Source organism: Pelodiscus sinensis, chromosome 2 (assembly GCF_049634645.1).
Source record: "Pelodiscus sinensis isolate JC-2024 chromosome 2, ASM4963464v1, whole genome shotgun sequence".
In the NCBI taxonomy this organism is placed as follows: Eukaryota; Metazoa; Chordata; order Testudines; family Trionychidae; genus Pelodiscus; species Pelodiscus sinensis.
The window spans coordinates 130,578,200-130,596,539 of NC_134712.1; the positions used below are offsets into that span (position 1 = coordinate 130,578,200).

Here is an 18,340-nt window from a genome sequence, read left to right on the forward strand (position 1 = left end):
AATTATAGTGGTGAAACCTGTAACAGGTCATTGGGCTGTCATAGCTGGCTAATTTTGTCTGTCTAAACCAAGGGTGGGGAACCTCAGGCCTGGGGGCCACAGGTGGGCCCCTGCTTGACTGGATCTAGCCCTTGAGGCTTAGTCTCTCCCCTAGCACTGGAGAGCTGATGCTGGCACTTCAGGCCCTGCCTCCCCCCGCTGCCCCACTGCAGGGGTAGAACATACAAAATCTACTAGGCTGGGCTCCCCTAGCTCTGGTGTGTGAGGGGAAATTGGAGAGTGTCTTTCTCCTGCTCAGTCAGGGGCCACATCAGTGAGGGGGGTGGTTTTATTTTTTTAATTTTTTCCTCATTTGTGTGTTGCCCCTGCTGATATTTCTGCGGATCAGTGGCTCTTAACCCCAAAAAAGGTTCTCCTTTCCCCCCCTTCCGAAAACCTTCTGCATTTATTTTCCACACAAAAATGTTTGTATAGTGTTACTGGGGTAGATTAGCTATATTTCATTAGTGGATGAAATTAATGTTATAGTCTATAAAGTAATTTGGAAACTTTCTGAATAAAAATGCTATAGAAATGTAAGGCATCATTACTTATGTAGGCCACCAAACAGATGTTGGACGGTAATGATTTTCAGTTACCTTGCTGTTGACAATATTTGAAACCATGGTCTTGAAGGGTAAGTCACTGACTTAGTGACATCATTTAAAAAATCCATTCAACTGTAGTACAAAACTACTGTATACAAGATAGCAATCCATAATGTGGACATAGAAACATAAGACTTAGCCTTTATATTTTTCTAAATTGGTATTTGCCTTTCTCGTTCAGTGCTGTAGTATCTAAATGCTTCCAATGGTCTATTAGGTAATATAATATGGGTCTTCTTTTTTTTTTTTTGGTCATCCTCTTCCCATGAAGAAAATGTATGGGCTATGATGTGCTTTGCTTTGGTAGTCTTTTAAAAAACATATATGCAGCTGTGTGCTTAGTGTGCCTGGACTAGAAAATATTGAAGTAGACTTACCAGGGAAATTTTGGACCCTCATCCAATTTAATTTGCAATGAGAGGCTTTTAGGTTGTAAAGGAAAATGACTCCTTAGAGAATCAAGGTAGTTCAAACATCTTTTTGACAAACATTGTCTTCTGAAAATGACAGGCAAAAGGGATAGCTATCCCTGGCAGTTGTCAGCCAGAGCATTAGAGGATAATCACCATTGGTAAATCTTTTAAAAAAAAAACTTAGCTCTATGTATTTTTAATTTATGTACCTATAATACTTTACTGATGAATGAGAAAACCAATTAAAATGATCAATAATACAGGTTTTTATTCTGAACCACATATTTAAGTGTTATGTTCAGACCTTGCCATGTGATCATTCATGGATTCCTCTTTTCTTTAGTGAGAATTTTTCAGTATTGCATTATTTAATATTGTGGTATTGGTTAAGGGCTAGATTCTAACTTCTTTTGTGATGGTGCACAAGATAGGGAGAGGGAAAGAAAACACAGGGAATTTCCTCCTCTCTGTGCAGGACCTTTGTCTAGGGCTGAAGCCTGTGTGGAGTTGAATACCCAGCTTGTGAGTAGCACTGCACACTGCAACTTTAGAGGACCACTAACTGCTAGATCAGTGGTCCCCAATGCCATGCCCGCGGGCGCCATGGAGCCCGCTGGGGCATTTATGTGCGCCCACAGAATGATCTGGACCAGCCCTGCCCCTGGACGTGTGGCGCATGTGTGGCCCCGGGCATACGGCAGCCCCAAAAGGTTGGGGGCCACTGTGCTACATAGAAGGTGTGTCTGTTGCCCACAGTCAGCCCCCTTATAACTGGTTGATGGAGCATATACTTGTCCACAGTACTTGCTGCTCCAATGAAAAGAAAAAAAAAAGTGTCTAACAACACATTGGCAGTAGTGTTGCCTTGCCTTTGATGGCATTATGTTTAAGCAGGGGCTAAACTGCTGCTTGCTATCAGCCAGCTACAAGGAAAGAGCTGCCCTGGGGTGGGTGTGCCCATTACAATTGTTTAGCTGTGCAAGATAATTAACTGTTAACTGTTGATATGTAAATACAGCTCATGCCAGGATGGAGAGGGAATTCGAGGTGTGGCTATGTAAATCCCATTTAGCCAGGGCTGATGGAGGATCAGTGTTGGAATGAATGTGGTGTATTATAAATAATTTGGGGCTGTTGTGAGGTCACTAATCATGCTACCCCTAAATGTGGGAACTGTAAAACATGCCACCAGTGCTCGCAGGAGAGACATCACCATCATGGTAAGGAGTCTCTGAGGAACAAGCCTCCCCCCTTCCAGAGTTGAGTGAACCAAGCTGGGGGAAAGGGTTAAAGGGCTTGAGTCAGCCTGCTTCACACCTGCCAGGTATGAGCTGTAAGACTGGCCCAACCTGCCCCTTTCCCCCTTTGTTTTAAGGACAGACCTAAAGCAGACTCCATGAGGATTCTTTTTGCTAGTCCAGTGGAAGCTGGAATCCTTTGCCAGTCCAGGTGGTGGCTAAAGAGTTGAAATCATTAAGAGCTGAAATCACTTGTTTGGCTGGGAGCCAGACCCATTGCAGCCAGCGAAGCGGCGGCAGGTGAGGAGCAGCGACCAGTGGCATGGCGCAGAGCGGCGGCAAGCGAGGAGCAGCGACCAGCGGCGTGGCAGGTGTGGAGTGGCGGCAGGTGAGGAGCGGTGACCAGTAGCATGGCGCAGCTGGTAGGAGTGGCGGCAGGCAAGGAGCAGCGGCAGGTGACCAACGGAGTGTCCAGTGGCGTGGAACAAGACAGCTGGTGGAGTGTGGCGGAGTGGCTCGTAAGGTTCTCCCTATTTATCCCCCACCCCCATTTCTATCCAGGTTGGGAGGTGAAACCCTACGGGTGAACTTTTGGACTCTGGGTGACACTGACCAGGGACAGAGACTTTTGGGGTGTCAGACTTTGGGTGATTCTTGGCTGGGGGTAGGGGGCTTAGCTCATGTTTGGGTATGAACTCTGTTTGTGGTATTTTCCCAAGTTAATGCCGTATGACTTCTCTTTATGTTTCATTAAATGTTTCTTTCCTATACTCAGACTCTGTGCTTGTGAGTGGGGAAGCATTGCCTCTCAGAGGCACCCAGGGGTGTGTGAATTTCCCAGGTTACTGGGTGGGCGCTCGAGCCAGTTCTGTGTGAGATGGACCCCGAGATATTGAACCCGGCCCTGGTTGCTGGCAGGCCTACCCGGCAGAAGGGTTACATATGTAAGGTGCTAAAGTGGCACCTCTGTCCCCTAATCATGTGCCTTAGGAAAGGGCAAGATTTTCCTTTAAGTATTTGTAGTTATTTTCTGATTTAGTGGCTAAAAAGAGTTTTAAAAAAAAACACAAAATGCTGAAGAACAAAGTAATGTATATAATCTTACTGAAATACATTTTAAAGTTTTGATTTCACATATGCAACTTCAGATTAAATTACATTTGTCTATTTAATAATATGCTTCTTCTTCGAGTGGTCCTGTGGGTGCTCCACTCTAGGAGTCGGGTCCCATCCCAGCGCCGCGGCTCGGAGACTTTTCATATTCGTGCTCCGCCGGCTCGCGCATGCGTGGTTCACCAGGACAGCGTTCGCGCCTTTGATCAGCTCCCTGATCTCTTCTTTACTGGTGGTTTTAGATCGTTCTCTATTGTAAATAGTTAGAGTTAGTTGAAGTTTAGTGTTAGTCGTGTTCCCCTTACTTGTTCTTCTGTAAAAAAAAAAAAAAAAAGTTTCTCTCAAGACTGTTTAGTGAAAAGTGCCGCAAGAAGACGCTAAGCTGGTGAAATTGACTACCCACACGGGGATTACACAGGCATTCCTTAACTGTGGTGACAATGCCTGGATCAACTGGTTTTAAAAAATGCTTAAAGTGCCGTGAAGCCATGCCAACGGCTGATGGCCATGACACTTGTATCAGGTGCCTGGGGGAAACTCATGTCCCTGACAAGTGCACCCATTGTCGAAAATTAACCTCAAGAGCCCGGAGGGAGCGGGAGATGAAGACAAGAATGTTGATGTTTGACAAGGCATTGCAGCCTGATCCGATCCCTCCTGCGACCACAAAAACCTTGGGGCATAAGAGGAGAGCGGCTTCTCTGGGATCGGCTCTCTCCAAGACAGCAAAGCCATCCCCGGCGCGCTCTCTCCCTGAGGCAACCACAACGTTGGCAGGAGCTTCCAAGGTGACCCCGGGGGGGTCTGGTAACCTTGCTGGGGCTGGTAGGAGAGAACCCCCACCGCCCAGAGGGAGATTGGCTTCAGCGCTGACATCAGGAACGATGCCGCTGCTGGCCAGCAAGTCTGCATCGGCTTCAGCGGCGCGCTCCCTGAAACTGACAGACACACTTGTGCCGCAATTGACCAGCCTCTCCGCACCAGCTTCAGCGGCACCTAATGCATCGGTGCCTATCCTGCCTGCCCTGGCGTCGGCACCGTCCCTTCCAGCACCGGTATCTGAGGCGGAACATGTTGATGCCTCAGGCGCAGCACCATCGTTAACCTCGGCACCGGGCGTCATACCGGCACCGACATCACTCCAGCAACAGCTGACTTCTCCGGCATCGCTTCACTTTCATTCGGTGCCTGGCTCCCCCATGCCTCTGGGGATGATTCGGACTTCTACACCTAGAAAATCATTGTCCAAAACCCATTATAGGGACAGGTCCCTTTCTCCAGCTGTTTCACCAGGAAGACATGATCGCTATCGTGGTTATGTGTCTCCTTCGCGGATTATGCACAGCCGGCATGACTATAGAGATGCAGTGTACTTAGACACACATCGGTCCCGTTCATGATCCAGTTCACCCTCCCGGTTTTCGAGGTACGGGTCTGTTAGATGCTCTCCATGTCGCGTCTATTATATCCATCATGGTAGTGCACGTTCCTCTCGGCACTCCTCCCCGTCGCGGTCTGAGCTCTATTATGACCGCTATCATGGATCATATTACGATCGTCCCCAGCGTGACTATACTCCATCATCACGCAAGGGATCTTCCTGCATCCGCCAATCACCGACAGCAAAATACTTACCTCACCGATCACAGCCATTACACTCACCTTCTCCGACTAAGAGTCCAACGATCCAGCTAGACCAGTCCGAACCGGAAGAGGGGCAGTTGTCTGAAGCAGAAGACCCTAAGCCGGAAACTCCTCCAGCAGACTGTTCCTCGTCTTCCCCGGATGAGGCGATATGCCCAGTTGACATCTCCCCACTGGATGATCTGAAACACTTTCAGGATCTCTTCAAATGAGTGGCAGGCACGCAGGAAATACAGCTGGCGGATGTTCCTCCTGGCACCGGCATGGGCTCGTCAGCCTTGGTTTTCAGTGCTCCACCAGATGTCAGTGAGAGCGCCGTATCCTCTGCCTTCTCTTCCGAATCTGTTGACCCAGGACAACGGATCTCTCAGGCTTCCGAGACCCGAAGTTCTGCACCTCACTGTATGGATGCTTGCTGGTTCACCGACTCCGAACAATCATGTTCTCAGTGAGTCAAGCAAGTGCTGATGCATAGTCACAAACAATCCACACGAACCGCTTATGGAGCTAAGTGGTCGAAGTTCCAAGCATGGTGTACGGACAACAATGTGGACTCGCGTTTCGCAACCCTACCTTGTATATTGGAATACCTCTTGTAGCTACATGACAATGGCCTGGCACTTGCATCTCTACAAGTGCATTTGGTAGCAATCAATGCCTTCCACCACAAGGATAGCGATTTTTCCTTGTTCGCTCACCCTACTACAAAAAGATTTCTGAAGGGGCTCTCGAATCTCCATCCCCCGCGGAGGCCTCCTCCGCCCTTATGGAATTTGGATCTAGTCCTTCAAACTCTGACACGTCCCCCCTTCGAGCCCTTAGCTACAGTATCATTACACCTACTTACTATCAAACTGGTATTCCTCCTAGCCCTTACTTCGGCTCGCAGGGTGAGTGAGAGAGCAGCTTTTATGGCCTCACTGCCCTATACAGTTTTTTCAAAGGAATCGGTGACACTGAGGACCCATCCGGTGTTTATTCCAAAGGTTTCCTCTGAATTCTACAGAAACGAGCCGGTGATTTTGCCATGTTTCTTTCCAAAACCCCATACCTCAACACAAGCAGCACAGTTGCATACGTTGGATGTGAGAAGATCCTTAGCGTTTTACATTGACAGAACATGGGATTTTAGGAAAACAGACCATTTGCTAGTATCATTAGTGCGCCATTCAAAAGGGCAACCGCTAACTTCTCAGCGTATCTCGAAACTGATAGTTTCATGTATATCCATGTGCCATCCGTTACAGGGGAAGCCTCTCCCTTCTCTTCCAAAAGCTCATTCAACTAGGGCAGTTGCTACTACTACGGCCTTCCTCAGTGGAGTGTCCTTTCGTGACATTTGCAGAGCGGCAACATGGTCTTCTAATGTGACTTTTATGAAGCACTACGCTATAGTCAATCAGTTTGCTTCAGATTTTTCTGTGGCTACAGCAGTACTGAATCGTGCCGGTAGTCTTGATTCCGGAGCCCTCTAATTCTGTTCTGTGTACTGCTCCGGAGTCAACTAGAATGGAGCACCCACGGGGCCACTCGAAGAAGAAAAGGAAGTTACTCACCCTGTGAAGTAACGATTGTTCGTCGAGATGTGCCCTGTGGGTGCTCCACAACCCGCCCTTCCTACCCGCTCTGGGATTTTCTTCTTAATTTGTCTTTCAGATGAGCGGGTGAGAGGAACTGACGGTTGCCGGCTCGCGCGCAGCTGATCAAAGGCACGAACGCTGTCCTGGTGAACCACGCATGCGCGAGCCGGCAGAGCACGGCTATGAAAAGTCTCCGAGCCGCGGCGCCAGGACGGGACCCGACACCTAGAGTGGAGCACCCACGGGGCACATCTCGAAGAACAATCGTTACTTCACAGGGTGAGTAACTTCCTTTTGTGTGCTATTCATATGATAACATTTCCTGTACAATTTAATACTTGCTGATACAATTTAATACATCACTATTAATTAATCCCTCTGTTGGGAATTATTCTTACATTCCAAACTCATGAGAGACTTCAAATCTCTGATATTTATTGCAGATCACTCTGCCACAAAAACATTTCCTCCTTTTGCTTCCAAATATGGCAATTCCATCTCTCCTGTCTCAAATTACCCTTTCCTGAGTTCTGCGATAGGTGGGATTCAGTTATGGGCCAGTCAGGGTTTTTTTAAACATAAAGTACTATAAATTTACTCTTCACTGTCTTGCGGAGATAGGAATAGGAATAATTATCCCTTTAAGCAGGGGAGATTCCTAGCTTTACATTGGATTACGGAATTTTCACGTAACAGAGTGACCAATTTTTGCATAGAAAGACTATTAAGGCTATTTTGAAGCTAACAGTTTTAATTTTTCTTCCCTTTTGTATAGCTGCACTCATGACAAATGAGGCATACATCTTTACAGATGGAGAAATAAGAATCCCAATAGAATTTTTAAACCCATATAAAAACTATTAAAATGTGCTTTCTTTAACATATGTAGTGCATACAGAACATATCCTGGTTTGTTGTGACATAAGTTTTATCAGCACATATTTGGAAAAATCCATATGATTTGCTTACGGTTTTGCCACTAGTGAATGACATGATCATCTCAAACTCATGCCAGTAAAACCTTCATTCCTCACAACACCAGGTATTTTAAGGGGGAAAACAGTTTGAGTTGGCAGTTTTTTTGAAGAGACATTATTAATGGCATGAGAGCAAACTATGCCACTGCATAGGAAAGATAGGAAGTATGGTAGAAGACCATCCTTGCTAAACTAGACTTTCAGTGAACTCAAAAAGGGTCCTATAAGAAGTGGAAACTACTTCAAATGACAAAGAACGAAGATAAACAAATAACCTAATATTTAGGAATGAAATTAGAAAGGCCAGGGCGCAAAATGAGATTAAACTATTTAGATAATGTAACAGACCCAGACTAGCTGGCTGTCACACTCTAATAGAGGGCAGGTATGCAGAGCACTGGATAAATAGTTTTCTATTCCTTAAATCAACTCCTAGAGTCTGCTGCCTCATAATTAAGGCAGGCAGACACCTGAGGCTAATAAACAGCTAGCCTGAAGGAGTAGGCTAATCAGACACCTGAAGCCAATTAAAGCCTGGGGTGCCGTTTTAAAAGGTTTCCCCCAAGTAAAAAGGGGGAAGGAGAAGAGGGATGGACCAAGAGGAGGAAGTGTGATTGCGGAGAAACTGAGAAGGGAAAGATTCAGTCAGGTACCAGAAAAGGCATTTGGGGAGCATTTGGAGAAGTGGCCGAAAAGGCTGCTGTCTTGGGGGTTGAGCAGTTGCCACTGCCTTCCCACATCACAGAAAACATCTAGTTCTGAGAAAACAAGATCCGGGATTATGGAGGGATTTACCTCTCCCCATTTATTAACTTTGCCAGTGTTGAAAATGTCTCAATAAGCTGTAAGCCTGACCTCTAGAAAAACACAAGAGACAGCATAAAGGGTCACAGCGAGGTTCTTCTTCGAGTGATGTCCCTGTGGGTGCTCCACTACAGGTGTCGGGCTCATCCTGGCGCCGCAAACCGGAAAGTTTTCACCAGCAGTAGCCCCCTCCGGAGGACCGCACATGCACAGAGCGTCCTGCGGCGTTCGCGCCTTTTCTGCGTCGTGCGGTCCGACTCGCCAGTTCCTCCTAACCGTCCACCGCCACACATGGACTTGGAACACGCTCCTCTCCTGAGGAGAAATCATATCGTTTATTCGTTTGTTCTTTCCCAGTTAGCCCCTTCCCACATAGTGTTAGTCAGTTATTATCTTAGTTAGTTAGTTAGTAGTTAATAGTTTAAAAAAAAAATTCTCTTGCCGTTATAACCTCTGAGGGCCGCTCCGACCAGCTCCTCAAGTTCTTTCTTCCCCCGGAGACCGCCGCACTAAACATGCCCGGCTCTCCCGGCTTTAAGAAATGCGCTTCGTGCGGGGACGCCATGCCGGTCTCCGATCGCTACTCCTGCTGTATTCGCTGCCTGGGAGAGGGCCACATCCCCCAGAAATGTGGTCACTGTTCCAAGCTGACCACGCAGATGAGGCGGGATAGAGAAATGCGCCTGAAGATGCTACTCTTCAATAAGGCGCTTCAGCCCCTGTCAGTAGAAGAACAGGAAGCTCCAGCCCCGCATAAGTCCAGGGACGGAAAAAGCTCCGCTCCGTCCAGGAGCCTAAGTGCAGGAGAGACACGAGGCTCATCGGGCTGCCCTCCCACACAGGGAGTGGACAAGTTACCCAAAGCCCGTAGTACGTCGGCGCCAAGCCCCGCACTCTCAGTGCTCTCGGTCCCGCCAGGTCGCCCGGAATCGGCACCATCATTCGAGTCTCCGAGCGGCACCGCAGCCAGATACGGTGCAGTCCTCGGCACCGAGACACTCGACACCATTGCCTCATGAAGACTCTCAGACTAACCCGGCACCGAGAGTCGACCCGGCACCGAAGCCTAAGCAGGCACCGAAGACTAAACCACAACCAGTGCAGACACTGGAGACGGCATCGAGAAAGCACCCAGGTCAACCCGCCTCCATTCAAGACCTGCCCACACCAACCACCCATTGTGTGTGGCTGAACCGACACCGTCCGTTGTTTTGGCGCCAGCCCCTACGGGCCCACAACCCCACGGCTCGGGGGACGATATGGCACCACCATCCCCATCCTCCGCACTTCAGTTACCATGCCTCCCGGAGGAAGTTTCTGACTTTGCCTCGGTCGTCTCCATTCCGGGTAGTACAATCCCCAGGGCTCTCCCATCCACGGGGGTACCGACTAAGGAGCAAAGGAAGACTCACCATCCCCGTACGCCTTCCCCCAGTCCCGACAGGGCGGCTTTTTCCCCTGAGCCATCGCTCTCACCTTGCCAAAGACGGTGGGACCACCATTACCGTTATTCTCCTACGCACCGTTACTACAGATCCCCGAGGCGATCTATTACACCGCCACATTACCACCGTATATACTACTCAAGATCTCCATATCACCATTCACACCACTCACGATCCCCGCGATCTCCTCCTCGCTCCCGTTACGATCGCCATAGGAGCTTCGCTTCTTACTCTCCGCAATATTCACACCGTGACTCTCGTTATCGTATGTACACCTCGCCCCATCGTGATCGTTCATGTTCAGTCACAAGACGCTCACCCTCGTCTCCAGAGCGGCAGCAATTATTCTCACCACGACCAATGACTCAGGACTCTATTCCGCCAGCTCAACGCCAACCAACGCCTCCTGGTGATGCGTCAACAGCCTCTGCCCCACATGACGATATCACTCAGTCGCCTGTAGCAGAGCAACAGCCCACGGCTTCTCCCACAGATGTCTCTTCCTTTTCCCCGGACAACGCAGTATTCAATGACGAACCCTCTCTCGTGGATGATTACAAACAATTCCATGAACTTTTTAAACGGGTAGCATATTCACAAAACCTACGTACCTCCGAGGTGCCACAGAAGCAGCATGCCCTCCTCAGAAACTTACAACAGTCCAACAAATCGAAACTAGCTCTCCCTTTCGATGCCACTATCCTTGAAGTAGCTAATGACATCTGGCAAACCCCGGCATCTGTGCCCCCTACCAATAAATGCACAGACAGGAAATACTTTATTGACGCCAAAGATGCGGAATTTCTTTTTACTCAACCCGCCCCTAATTCCATCGTCGTCGACGCAGCCCAGCAAAAGGCGAAGTCCGCGCAATTGAGAAACTCTGCTGCGGACAAGGAAGCTAAGCATCTGGACTTGCTCGGCAGGAAGGTATATTCGTCGGCAACAGCCACACTGAGGATGGCCAACTACTCTGCCCAACTTGCTAACCACGACTTCGATAATTACTCGATGTCGGTGCCTTTGATACAACATCTGCCAGACTCCAAAAGGGATGTACTGAAATCCATTGTGCAGGAGGGTTATACAGCAGCCCGTAATGCACTCCAGATATCTCTGGATATTGCCGACTCGGCTTCCCGAACTACGGCGACATCGGTCGTCATGCGACGTGCCTCTTGGCTCCACCTTGCTTCTGTGCCAAAAGATCTACAGCCCAAGGTGGAGGACCTTCCATTTGATCGAGCCTCCCTGTTTGCCCAGAACACGGATCAAGTGTTCCATTCCGGAAAAGACTCCCGAACTACGTTAAGAACCCTCGGGATGTACACTCCGCCTAACAGGCGCAGGAGAGCATGGCCGTATAACAGACAAAGGCCTTCTTATTATTATTATTCCACCCAACGTTTCAGGCCCTATGACTAACATAAACAAAGGCAGCGCCCCTAACGTCACCGCCAGCAGCCTAATAAGCATCAGAATCAACAACAACCTCGGCAGCAAGTTTGACGCCCTTGTCGAGGGTCTGCGTACCATCCCCCTATTGGAGTCTCCATCACGAGTAACCAAGCTTTTCCACGGCCGCCTGAACCCTTATTGCCGCCGTTGGTTCGCCATCACCACGGACCGTTGGGTCAGGGAGATCGTAACCTCTGGACTCACCATTCCCTTCTCCACTCTACCTCCCACAAACCCCCCATCCCCGTCCCTTTTCAGGGACACCTCTCACGAATTTCTGTTACGTCAGGAGGTCATGCACCTACTTACCATAGGTGCGGTAGAAGTAGTTCCTTCCGAGTTCCGAGGCAGAGGCTTCTATTCCCAGTACTTCCTCACCGAGAAGAAGTCTGGCGGATGGAGACTGATCCTGGATCTTCGCGGCCTCAACCGCCACCTGCGAAGACAGAAATTCAAAATGGTTACCTTGGGCTCCATCATCCCGGCACTACACAAAGGGGATTGGTTTGTGTCCCTTGATCTACAGGACGCATACTTCCATATTGCCGTCCATCCAGCTCACAAGAGATTTCTACGCTTTACCATGGGCAACGATCATTACCAATACGCGGTGCTCCCCTTTGGCCTATCTGCAGCCCCAAGAGTGTTTTCGAAGACCCTGGCAGTCGTAGCCGGCATCACCATCTTTCCCTACCTCGACAACTGCCTCCTCACAGCCCCCTCGATGGAAGAGGCCGAGACCGCAGTTACCACTACAAGAGGTATCTTCGAGACTCTTGGACTAATCATCAATTTACCAAAATCTTCTCTAGTCCCGGCCCAGTCCATCGTTTTCATTGGAGCCAGACTAGATTCTACAACCGCTATGGCGTACCTACCCATAGACAGAGCCCACGCCATCCGAGACCTATCGAGCGTCCTGCTTACTGCCCCAGCAGTCTCATACCTCACCTGCCTGAAACTGTTAGGCCACATGGCCTCCACTACGTATGTCATAGCCCACGCTTGCCTTCGCATGCGGTGCCTGCAACATTGGCTTCTCGCAACCTACAGACCCGGTATTACCAATATCAACAGGCTCACACCTGTCCCTGCCCGCGTCAAGGACTCGCTTGCATGGTGGCTCCACCCTGCCAATACTGTTGCTGGTGTCCCCTTCCGGGCTCAACCCCCATCGATCCAGCTTACCACGGATGCGTCCCTTGTAGGCTGGGGAGCACATATACTACAACACCGGGTTCAAGGCTTGTGGTCCCACCAGGAATCCCTACTCCATATAAACTTCCTGGAGCTCAGAGCAGTTTTCAACGCTTGCCGCCACTTCGTCCACCAGATCCAGGGAACCACACTACAGGTCCTTACAGACAACATATGCACTGTATACTACATCAATCGACAGGGCGGAGCCAGATCCAGGACCTTGTGTGCGGAATCAGTGTGCCTTTGGAACTGGGCGATTCGCCACAGTGTCACTCTCACAGCCTCCTATCTCCCCGGCAAGGTCAATACAATTGCAGATGCACTCAGCAGATCCTTCCAATCTGTTTCAGTTATGGGGCTACCCAGAAATCGACCTCTTTGCCACTCGTGACAACAAGAAATGTCGCGCTTACTGCTCAAGAGCGGGCATAGGCGACCAATCTTTGGGTGGGTGACTGCTTCATACTCACCTGTAGTGGAGCACCCATGGGGACATCACTCGAAGAAGAAGAAATTGTTACTCACCTTGTGCAGTAACATCTGTTCTTCGAGATGTGTGTCCCCGTGGGTGCTCCACGACCCGCCCTCCTCCCTGCTTCGGAGCTCTGTCTTTCTCTGTTTCAGATGTTCCGGCTAGGAGGATTTGGCGAGTCGGACTGCGCGACGCAGAAAAGGCGCAAACGCCACGGGATGCTCTGCGCATGCGCTGTCCTCTGGAGGGGGCTACTGCTGACGAAAACTTTCCAGTTTGCGGCGCCGGGACGAGCCCGACACCTGTACTGGAGCACCCACAGAGAGACACATCTGGAAGAACAGATGTTACTGCACAAGGTGAGTAACAATTTCCTGTAAGGCATATAACCACTGTCTAAGGAGTGCAGGACCTATGGGGCACAGCCAGAACTTTGCCATAATACATACAAGAAGACATTGTACAAATAAATTAGAATCAAGAGAAAAACCAGTGATGGAAGGCCTGTTACTCAATGAATGGGAAAAACAGTAACAGAAAATGGAAAATATGTCAAGTGAGTTTTTGTTTCAATTCTCACCAAAAAATCGAATAGTGATTGGACAGCTAACATATTTAAATGTCAGTGAAAATGAGGTAGGATCAGAGGCTAAAATATGGAAAGAATAAGTTTAAAATTACATAGAAAATTAGATTCCTTTGTTACCAGGGCTTGATGAAATACGTCAAGAAGCTGACAGAGGAGCTATCCGAGCCATTAGCAGCTATCTTCAAAAAGTCATGTAAAGCAGGAGAAACTCTAGGGGACTGAGAAATTGACCATATTTGTCCATCTGTAGAAAGGTGAATAAAGAACAACTTGGGGAATTACAAGTCAGTCAGCTTAACTTCAGTAACCAGAAAGATAATGAAGCAAATAATTAAGATATTAATTTTCAAATATCTAGACATTAATGTGATAAGTAATAGCATGGATTTGCCAAGAACAAATCATATCAAACCCACCTAATAGTTTTATTTGACTAGTCTTGTAAATAGTGGGTGGTGGCTTCTTGCATTACCTTCTCCTAAACAAACTAGGGAAATACAACTTAGGTGGTTGGAAAACCATTCCCAGAACTATCAGTGGTTCACAGTCAAGTTGAAAGGACATACTGAATGAGGGATCAGTTCTGTGTCCAGTTCCATTCAGTATTGTCATCAGTGATTTAGATACTGGCAAAACGAGTACACTTATGTAGTTTGTAGACAATACCAACCTGTGTGGGATTGCAAGTGTTTTGGAGGATAGAATTAAAATTCAAAATGACCTGGAGAAATGGAATAAAGTAAATGGGATGAAATTCATTAGGAACAAATGCAAAAGTACTCCACTTTAGGAAGGAACAATCATTTTCAAACATACAAAATGGGTAATGACAACCTGGGAAGAAATAATGTGGAAAAGGGTCTGGGAGTGCTAGGGGATCACAGACTTAATATGAGTGAAGAGTGTAACACTGTTGCACAAATAGCAAACATTCTGGAGAGTTATGAACAAGAGAAGAGAAGTAATTCTTCCGCTTGGCACTGATTAGAACTCAGCTGGAATATTGTGTCTAGTTTTGGGTGCCACATTTCAGGAAAAAATTGGACAACTTTGAGAAAATCCTCAGAAGAGCAACAGAAAGTCATAAAGGTCTAGAAAACATGACATATGAGGGATGATCGAAAAATGGGGTTTGTTAGTCTGGAGAAAAAACTAAGGGGAGACATAATTTTCAAGTATATGGAAGACTTGTTACAAAGAGGAACATTAGGAAAAACTTTCTGTCAGGGTTGTTAAGCACTAGAATAAGTTGCCTAGGGAGAGTATAGACTCTCCCTCATTGGAAAATTTTTAAGAGCGGGTTAGGCAAATGTCTTTCAGAGATGGTCTTGATCAGCGGTGGACAATAATTTTTGTCTGGGGCCACTTCAAAAAATTTTGAAGTCGCATCGGGCCAGGCCAGAAGGGGAGGAGCCAGAATGCTTCTGGGCTTTTTCACCCCCAGACCATAATTGATCTGGGGGTGGGGAAGCTCCTTTGCCCCTCCCCTTCCTACTAGGGACCCATGCCCCTGGCAGAGTAGGAAGAAGTTTCATACACTCCCCCACCTCCAGGCCCTGCTTGTCCTGGGGACAAGGGGAGTGCGCGAAGCTTCCTCCTGCCCTACCCCCACCCTGTGAGGAGCATGTGGCACTTCAAACTTCCATGTGCTGCTTGCAGGGTGGGAAGAGATGTCACATGCTCCCTTGCCCCCAAGTCCTGATTGGCCTGGGGTCAGGGGAGCTGTGCAAAGTTTCCCTAACCCTGCTCCCACTTTGAAGTGTCATGCACTCCTCACAGGGTGTGGGGGGCGGGGGGAGAGGGGAGGAAACTTCACACCTGCGTGCTGTTCACAGGGTGGGAGGAAACTTTGCACGCTCCCCTGCCCCCAGGCCCTAATTGGCCTGGGGGGCGGGGGAGTGGCAGGGCCTCTGTGGGCTGGATCAACCCACTTGGCGGGCTGCATCTGGCCCACGGAGGCCCTTTTACCCACCCCTGGTCTAGATAATACTTAATCCTGCCTTGAGTGCAAGGGACTAGACTAGAAGACCTCCCAAGGCCCATTTCAGTCCTGCACTTCTATGATGGTACATCTGCCTATACCCATGTACTTAGAAATGTGCATACTGTTGGTTAATAGCATTCTCTTCAGTAGGTACTTCCATATTTGAAGTTTATTTTTATCTGAGTTTTTCTCCTTTCCTTTTATTCCCTTTTTTTGTGTGTGTCTGGATTGTTCATGACATGAAAGGAAAAGCAGTCAGTGAATTGAATACTTTAATTAAAAATGCAGCTGCTGCTCGAATAGGAGAGACCCTGGGGAGGGAATTTGTGTGTGAGATATAGAGCCATTTGCTGGAGTACTAAAGACCTTAATCCTGCCCGTACTACCAGGAGCTCCACCAGATTCTGGGGGGATGGGGAAGCCCTGTCTCCACGCGTCCTCATGGAGTTGGGGTTGGAGACACCCATGTTCACCCAGCCGGAGAGCTGCAGGAGGAGGAGGAGGACACAGGCAGAGTTGTCACCCTCAGCCTGGAGCCAGTCTCCTAGGCCAAGGACGCCTCCCAGGCATCATCTGACGGCGGGGGGGGGGAACATCAGGTGAGTGCTGTGAGGTTGGCACACACACAGGGTAGGGGAGGCAGGTGCACGGGATGGGGCACAATCGTCGCTCATCCTGGATAGTGTACAGTTGGCTGTGCATGTTCAAACACGTGCAGCGGCAGAGTGTGACACAGTCTCAGGAGCCAGTCCTGGAGCGCACACAGGCTGCTGCTCGCTGCCTGGGCAGAGACCACACACACATCCAACCCCTGGGAAGGCTGTCCTCCCCACTCCAGGCATTGCTGGAAACAAGGGCGCATGCGTGACCCCACACAGACCGACGAGTGTCGCACATAGCACATGGCCATGTGTGCATGCACAAGGTACCACCCGCTACCGCAGATAGCGCTGCCAGGTGCAGGTGGGGGGAGGGGCAGGGCGGGCCAGGCCCCTTTCACATACCTGGGAACCCACTGTAGCCAGACACTTCCCTGTCCTGCTTGTCCATGGATGGAGGAGGGGAGAGAGCAGGCAGGATGGTCCCTTGAGCACCTCGGGACCCCTGTGAGTCTGGGACTGCTGTGCAGGCCACACATGGCCTTGCTTTCCAGACACTAGCGTCCCCTCTACCAAGGACAGTTGCTCACTGCTCACAGAGGAGGGTACGCTCTCAGGGCCAGTGTGTGCAGGGATGACTGACCACCTCTCCCTCTTGTCCTCCACAGCCGGACCAGCCATCGATGAGGGGTGAGCCAGCCCAGCCAGCAAGCCAAAGCTGTGGGAGCCACAGGCGCTGGTATACACATCAGGACCTGATGCACCAGCATATCGTGGTCATTCGAAACCTGCCACAAACCCACACCCAGAAGTTCCTTAAGGAGGCTGAGTGGCGCGAGCGCATGTGGGGCAAGCTGGTGAGGCTGGGAGATAATATGTGTGCCACAATCCGGGAGGTCATGGCTGACCGGGTCTTGTCCCCTGCTCCTGCCCCGCCCCCGCTCCTACCATCCCCAATTCCCCTTCCCCCTACTGCCCTGCCATTCCCAAGGCAGCTGCAGCCCCCTCTCCTGCCCAGCCCTCTGTTGTCCCAGGCCCCACCCAACCCCGAGTCCATTGAGGTCCCCAGACCTAAGGTGGCAGTTGCAGGCGCTGCAGGCAACACTCCCAGCCCTGAGCTTCCCTCCTAGTTCTCAGCCCCCCTCCAAGTTCTGAACCCCACTTTCGCCTTTCCCTCCAGGTTCTGAACCCCTCTCCATCCCAGTTATTTACAGTTTCTATAAGTTAAAACGAAGTTTATTTTGAAATAAAAAATGGTGTCTTTATTGATTGTCTGGGGAAGAAAGGGGTTGTGTTGGGAACAGTTTTGGGAGGCAAGGCACAAGCTCCCATTGGTGTGTCCTCGGGAGAGTTACTGGGCTCTTTCAGAGAACCTCTCCCGCAGGGCCCTCCTGAATGTGCACCCCCAATTGATGGGCCTGGCAGATGGCAGCTGTCCCGGGATGTTCAAACTGCCTCCCCTCGCCACGAGCCAGTGTCCCTTACCCCGGGACGAAGGCCTGCCCTTTGCTTTTCACCAGGTTGTGGAGCAAGCAACATGTAGAGACCATCTCAGGGAAGTTGCCCTCCCCAATGTCGAGGTGGGTCAGCAGGCACCTGAACTGGCCCTTCAGGCACCCAAAGGTGCATTCCACCTCCAGCCGAGCCTGGTTCAGGTGCACGTTAAATTGTTCCTTGCTTGGGTCCAGGTGGCCAGTGTAGGGCTTCGTGAGCCATGGCATCAGTGGATAGGTCGTGTCGCCCACGATGCAAGTCGGCATCTGCAGGTCCCTAAGCACAAAGTCCTGCTGTGGGAAGAATGTTCCAGCCTGCAGCCTGCATTTCCTAAATATGCAGGCATCATGTGCGTGGCCAGACCACCCGACACAAATGTCTGTAAATTGTCCACGGTGGTCAACCAGGTCCTGAAGCACCATCGAGAAGTAGCCCTTACTATTAATAAACTGGGCTGCTCAATGGGGCGGTGTGCGGATCGGGATGAGTGTCCCATCAATCACTCCTCTGCAGTTCTGGAATCTAAGGGCAGCAAATCTGGCCACAATGGAGTCCACATCTCCAAGGAAGATAATCCTGCGCAACAGCACCGAGTAGATGCAGAAGAAGACACAGAAACACACAAAACAGAGAATGAAAGGGGTTTGCCTGAGCCCTTGGGAGGAGCTCCACCTCAAAGACCC

The 18,340-nt window shown here is 49.6% G+C and overlaps 1 protein-coding gene across 3 annotated transcripts in view; it reads left to right on the plus strand.

Moving 5' to 3' along the window:
* The window catches only part of RETREG1 (reticulophagy regulator 1), a 139,046-nt gene that overhangs the window by 50,759 nt on the left and 69,947 nt on the right, over positions 1-18,340 (plus strand). The window contains exon 1 of one of the 3 annotated variants that reach the window (XM_075921451.1): positions 16,832-17,020. The exons of the other annotated variants lie outside the window; for them this stretch is intronic. The gene's annotated coding sequence lies outside the window, so the exon portion shown is untranslated. Of the gene's footprint in view, positions 1-16,831; positions 17,021-18,340 lie in introns of those variants that run through there. 3 annotated transcript variants of the gene reach the window in all.